Below are 6,875 nucleotides of genomic sequence, written 5' to 3'. Positions count from 1 at the left end.
GCCAGGTTGGTCTCAAACTCCCGACCTCAGGTGATCCACCTGTCTCAGCCTCCCAACGTGCTGGGATTACAGGCATGAGTCACTGCGCCCGGCCAAGAACACACTTTCTACATTAGAACACACACTATATCAGAAAATGTTAACGACGTCATATGTAACCCCTTTTTTATAGCAAGTTTGCATTTTACAGAGACTTTAGAGAGAACGTTTTAACTCAGCATCACATTTTCACAAAGTATTCCTCTTTCTTTGTTATCCCTTTGTTTTTCTTTTCTTTTTCCTTTCTATCTTTTTCTTTCTCTCTGTCTCTCTCTTTCTTCTTTCTTTTTAACGGGAACCACACAGATTGTATCCTCTCCCTCTTACTCTCTGGGAAGAAGAGGAAAATAATCATCAATGGCAAATAGCAGTTACAGCAAAGCAACACCAACAGCTGGCTTCACATTTAGGAGAGAATGCTGTGCTTCTTCCTCATGTTTCCTGGTGCTCCACATGTTCAGAGAAACTTCCCCAGTAGTGAACTATAGAAATGAACCTTGAAAATATAGTCTTCACAATTTCTTATATGATTTTTATTGTACCTGGATCACTTTCCTTTAGCCTGAACTCCATCTTTTAGAATTTCCTTTAGTGAGGGTCTACTTGTTATCTGAAAATGTCACTATTTCAAACTAATCATCAGAAAATGGGCATATGTCAATGGGTATGGAATTCTAGGTTGGCAGTTATTTCCATTCAGCTCTTTGAAAACTATGATCCTACTGTCTTCGACTTCCATTGTAGCTCTTGAGAAGTCAACTATTATTTTAACTGTGACTCTTTATAAAATCTCTTTGCCTCTAATGTTCTGCAGTTTCACTGTGATTTGTCCTAGTGTAGATTTATTTTTATATATAATTTGTGTACCATACTTAGGTGTCACTGCATTCAAGAATCTGTAGATTAGTATTTTTTAGTCATTTCTGGAGAGGACAGAGCCATGTAAAAGGTATTCTTTATTTCCCTGATTCTTAGAAATCACCTGAGAATCTTGTATATCTAAAAGTGTGTGTTTGGGGGAGGGAAGGGGGGTGGTTACTAGTGACTAAAGAGAATCGGTCCTTTGATTCTCCCAGAAAGTTATGGAGTAGAGCTTCTCCAATAATAAGTAGAGCTTAATAATAAGTAGAGCTTCTAAATAAATAGCCTACCACAGAAGAGGATAGGCAGTTAATGCCACCCCTGAATTATTCAGTTCAGGATTTACATGTTAAAGCCAAAAGTACTCTCGTGGTAAGAATTGTCCTGCTGTAGATGTAAAGGAGTTTAGTACTTGTAAGGGGAGTGTTCTGACACTCACAAAATTCTTGATAGGCAGTTGCCAATTCCACTTATGTTGAGAGCGTATCAGGCAGCTGGATTTGAGTAGTAATTAGCTTTTAGATTCTCTCAGAAACTTTCATCGAGCTCTACTGCAATTCATCCAGTTTCTGAATTTCTTAAACGTTATTTGGTGGTACTAAGCTTTTTTAGGTTAAAGCAAAAGAAACCTGAAAAATAAGCTAACTTTTTGGGGATTGTAGCTGCTCTCACCTTCATGCCCTGCTTAGATATGGATCACCTTTCCTGGGCAGATAGCTCTAGGTGACAGAGTAATCAGTTATAGTGCTATCCAAACTCAGCTTTTAAGACTGTTTTCAGAGGCACTAATTGAATGCCTTCCAGAAAGTTATGGCCCTCTAGAGATCATCATTGAATATAGTAGTACCTAAAAGCCAAAGGAGTGAAAAAGTAACCCCTGAAAATCTAAATGTTAGAAAGAATTTCCAGTAAATAGCTGTAGGGTGGAATGGGACTTCGTGAGGGGAGAATAAAATAACATTATTAGAGTATGCCAGTCACATCTCCTTCGAAACGAATGGTTCCATGGTAAAAAGAAAAATCATATGAAGAAAACATTAACTATAAGCAAAGATTGCATTTTAATACTTTGTTAGGTAATCAGAATTGCCATTTATTCAACACACTTTGATATACTTTTTAAATACGTGTCAGGCACTGTTCACCCTCTGAAATTATTTGTAATAGGCCCCTGAAAGATATTTGCACTGAGGGTGAGGTATATTTCACTACTGCAATGTCTCAATTTAACTAATAAAGAGAATAGATTAGAATAAATATTAGGAAATCATCAAATAAAAATCTAAAAATATTTCCTAGAATAGAAGGCTGTCAATCCATTGATTGAAAGGACCTATTAATTGTCTAGTACAACAACAAAAGAAAGCTAAAAAAAGCCCCACACCCAGGCAAATGATTATAAAATTTAGGACTCTGGAGACAAAGAGAAGTTTCCGAAGAGAAAAATAAATAGGTTACATGCACGTGCAAAGACTAAAGAATTAGAATAGCCTCTGACTTCTCAATAATAGCACTGGAAGCTAGAAGGCAATGCTCAGGATATTGAGACTAATGATTCCAATCTAAAATGCCATATGCAATCCAATTATCAATTGAGATATATTTTTACACACTAAAAGCTTTAAGTATTTTATCTCTCATATAGCCTTTCCTAGGAAGCTACTGGAGAACATACTCTACCTAAACTAGAAAAAAACAATAAAGTAGTATATAAAAAGCAATTGATTCAATGTGAGAAAGAAAGAGAAAGAGAGATAAAAAGGGAATTCCATTAATGATGACCAACTGAAGTTCCAGGATGTCTGTGTTAGTCCATTTTTGCATTGCTAAAAAGAAATACCTGAGACTGGGTAATTCATAAAGAAGTTTAATTGGCTCGTGGTTCTGCAGGCTGTATAGGAAGCATAGCAGCATCTGCTTCTTGGGAGTCCTCAGGAAGCTTTCAATCATGGCAGAAGGCGAAAGGGTAGCAGACGTTCCATGTGGCGGGAGCCAAAGCAAGAGAGGGAGAGTTGTTTGGAGGAGGTGCTACACACTTTTAAACAACCATGTCTCATGAGAACTCACTCACTATGACGAGAGCAGCACCAGTACATGAAAGATCTGCCCTCATGACCCAAACACCTCCCACCAGGTCTTCCCTTCAACATTGGGAATTACAATTCAACATGAGATTTGGGCAGGGACAAATATCCAAACTATATCAGCAGTTATTCAGCAGAGCTAAAGTGCAACAAGTTCAGGATAGACTACAAGATGAAAGGCTCCAGAAAAACATGTAATCTGCGATTACTAAACTGGTTTAAGAATGTTGGAGACCATGAAAAAACTTAGGCATAGATTTTTTTTTTGAATTGATAAAAAATAACAATTATTAAGTCAGAGGGAAAAAATGCTATATGTGAAAGAAAATATAACCAGGAGTGCTGCTATGGTCTGAATGTGTGTGTCTCCCCCAAAATTCATGTGTTGTGTGGTGCCCTTATGAATGGGATTAGTGCTCTAATAGGGGCTGAAGAGACCATAGCCCTGGTTTTCCATCCATGTGAGGACAGAGCTAGAAAATGTCATCTAGGAGCCAGAAAGCAGGCCTTCTCCATACACCCAATCTGCCATATCCTTGATATTGGGCTTCCCAGCCTTCAGAACAGTGAGAAATAAATTTCTTTTATTTATAAGCCATCAAATCTATAGTATTTTTTTATAGCAGCCCAAATGGACTAAGAAAATTGTTATGGTTTTTCTTTCAGTTACCATTTTAGCAAAAATAAGAACTCATTCATCCAGAGTTGGCAACGCCCTTTGACCATGAAGTTAATAGAGTGACCATAAAATTAATTGTCCAAACTTGGAAGCTTTTGAGAGTGAAAGTAGGTGCTATTACTAGTTAAGGTGGAACAACAGGCATAATTTAGATCTATTGTAGGCAAGCTGAGACATATGGCTATCCTAGCTGTTATTAAACTACCACTGTCCACCTGGTGGCAGTTTACCTTTCATTGAAGTCAAAGAATTCAGGAGAAAATAAACTTCTGATCTTGGAAGCTCCCTCCTAAAACATGATTTTTAAAATCACAATCTACTTCGGAAGTGGGAGTCGGATGCTTTATTTTTAGGTATTTGGGGATACATAGCTTACTATGTAAAAACAAGTAAAGAAAATAAATCTGATTTATGAAAAACAATTTGAAAATTACATTCTAGGAATACACTTTTTAAAAATGTATAATCTTTATTTGATAAATTACTGATGTTAGCAAACATGGGTTCTAAGAGGGTTTCCCAATAAGACTTGAAATGTGTAAATACTGTTAAGGCTCATCTTAGAGCTCTAACAATTTGATTTCATTAACCAATGTGTAATTATCTTCCTGCATTTTTGTCAGTCCTTTTCCAGTCTTTAGTTAGGCTTATTCATTAATTACATTAATTATATAGAGGACCTCCTCCAGCCCCAATATATTCTCAAACTCCCTATCATGTATGCGAAAGATTTCTGGGAACTAATTTTGGTTCCTGAGTTCTAATTCTAGTTGGGTCTGAGATCACCACAGGCAGTGTCACTATTTTGAGCAATTGTACAATTTATTTACATTATCCCCAAAAGGCCTATGCCCACCTAGGTACACAGGAGTGCTAATCAATGTAGTGAGTGGGTAAAACCCCTGTTTTTGTCTTTTGTAAGTTTGAATTGTTTTCTGTCCCCTAAAAAGAAACTCTTAAATAAAAATGATGAATTCTTACATGTCGGGGTAGTGCCGTGATCATGAAGGTGGTTCTCCCAGCACCAAGGCTCATCTATTGCACTCCAGATGTGCTGACCCCCTGAGATTTCACCAAATGTGGGAAACTTGATTGCATAATTTATGGTGGTGGTGAACTGTGTTCGCTTTCTCCAGTTCAACAAAACAAAACAAATGGCCTTTTATTTCCTAGTGACTGAAATCTGTTAACGTTTGATTAATGTCCATTTCAAAAATGGCCATATTCAACCTCAACTCAACATTATAAAACTGGGATTATACGGACAAAGCCTAAATCATATAAAGAGAAAATCAGTTAGAGATGTCTATCCATTTGGGTACTTGAACATGTCAAAAGCAGCTTGAAATTTTGGCTAACTTTTGTAAACCTTTCAGACTTACACACCAATTAGCATCCAAGGAGACATAAAAGTGTGAAGGTTTACAAGGTGCTCTTTCCAAAAAGAAAAGCCCTTTCAAGGACACTTGAAGGGAATTCCTTCCCTGAACAATGGCCATTCTGCCTTGGCAAGGGAATTTGTCAGGTGCCTGAGTTGTAGTAAAGGCATAGGATCAAGAGGTTCTTCTAAAGGCTCTGCAGACCAGCCCCCTGAAGCAATCAATCAGCAATCAACCAGCTGGCCTTCCTAGGGCTCCTATCCTGTTTCAGGATCTAATAGTTTAAAAATGAGTGGGAATTTGGAAGTTAGAAATTTAATAGTTTTTATAATAACTCAAAGATCAGCCTTGGCAAGGTTACTCAGAACTAGCCCATCCATTTTCTCACTGGCACATTTCATAAAAACAAATAAATAAATATAAATGGTACATCCCCATTAAAGGTAACTCTGTTTCAAGACCCTTTTCCAGAACACACATCATTCAGTGATTAGTCACTCAGTAGTGTTACCAATTTTTTAAAAATTGGAGGCAAGATTCGATTATGATCCTAAATCTCGAATGATTACAGTGACTTATAACACTGCTACATAATTTTTTTTAATTAATTTTTTGAAACAGTAAAAACTTGAGTATGTGTTACAATTAATATGGTATCTCTCTGGTGTTTTTAAATAACAAATCTGGATAGGTTAATCAAAGCTGAACTTTGCTGGATCTCTAAACATGAGTTTATTTTGATTTTTAGGTAGCTCAGCATTGGATTTTAGATAAGATTTCCAGAATCAATCAGAAACATCCTGCTGGGTCATTCTTCCAAATTAGGTTTACTAAAGTGCACACCATGGTCAGATTTCAGAAAACTGACTCAACAATCACAAAACTCCTGAAATCTTTTGGGAGCCTCTGCAAATTTTTTGTCTATAATACGGGCTTAATAATCATTTCGTGTATTTCTTTTTTACTCTTGAAAATGTAGTATTTGTTGGTCAGAGGTTGGATGCCAAGAAATTATGTTCAGCCAAAGTGGCCAATGGAATAGAGGTTTAGAATTTAAAAGTTTTTCTACTTTGCATACATGTTTTTAATCTGCTAACCAAACCTTAATTTTGGTGCACATATTTATCTCTCAGAGGTGAACACTAATCTTATAGTGCCTTTTAACAGTGTTAGTTTAGTCTATATGCACATTCAAAACTACCAGCCCCTTGAGGAATTTTGTTACTAAAATGCCAAGGGTTCTGTCTAGGTCCTGCTGCTTGCTGCAAAGAAAACCAATCACTGAGACAATGAGTATTGCCAAGGAAGAAGCCCTTAATTGGGTGGGGCAGCTGAGGTGATGGGAGATCAGTCTCAAATCCGTTTCCCTGACTAAAATCACGAATTTATATAGCAGCGAAGAAATGTAACTACATGCAGGAAAGCAGGAAGTAGGAAGGGGTGAGGAAGAGGAGTTGGTCAACAGGAAACTGGTGGTCAGCTGGCAATTATGATGGATTAGGGGTCTGGCATCTCATTGTCCAGATGTGGTGATTTGGTGAATTTTGGTTCCTTGATACTATCTGGGAGGCCTGATGGTTGGTTTCCTGAGAAAGGAACTCAGATAAGACAAATGTAACTTTCTCAAGTTCTAAGAATGTGAGGATAATTTCTGTGTTTATTCAAAAGAAACCATAAACATCAGTTCTATGGGACAATTGGGCCAGTTTCAATTTTAGTCCAAATTCAAGTTAGTCAAGGTAAAACAAATAATTTGGCAAATAAATAGCTGCTTTGAGAATCAATCATTTGGTTGATTGTTTTTTCTTTTTGCCTTGCCACCTACCTACACAG

At 37.0% G+C, this 6,875-nt stretch overlaps 2 non-coding genes across 2 annotated transcripts; one reads left to right on the top strand and one right to left on the bottom strand.

Moving 5' to 3' along the window:
• Window positions 1-336: 336 nt before the first annotated feature.
• LOC119621036 (small nucleolar RNA U3) lies at window positions 337-552 on the bottom strand. The gene has a single exon (XR_005237567.2). It is a non-coding gene; the product is annotated as a small nucleolar RNA U3 (small nucleolar RNA).
• Window positions 553-4,636: 4,084 nt separating this feature from the next.
• Window positions 4,637-4,799, top strand: LOC119621032 (U1 spliceosomal RNA). Its single transcript, XR_005237564.1, has one exon. It is a non-coding gene; the product is annotated as a U1 spliceosomal RNA (small nuclear RNA).
• The last annotated feature ends 2,076 nt before the right edge of the window (window positions 4,800-6,875 follow it).

The sequence above is a fragment of the Chlorocebus sabaeus genome, chromosome X, assembly GCF_047675955.1.
Source record: "Chlorocebus sabaeus isolate Y175 chromosome X, mChlSab1.0.hap1, whole genome shotgun sequence".
Classification (NCBI taxonomy): Eukaryota; Metazoa; Chordata; class Mammalia; order Primates; family Cercopithecidae; genus Chlorocebus; species Chlorocebus sabaeus.
The sequence above is the reverse complement of the archived record's forward strand: the minus strand, read 5'-3'. Positions and strand labels throughout refer to the sequence as shown.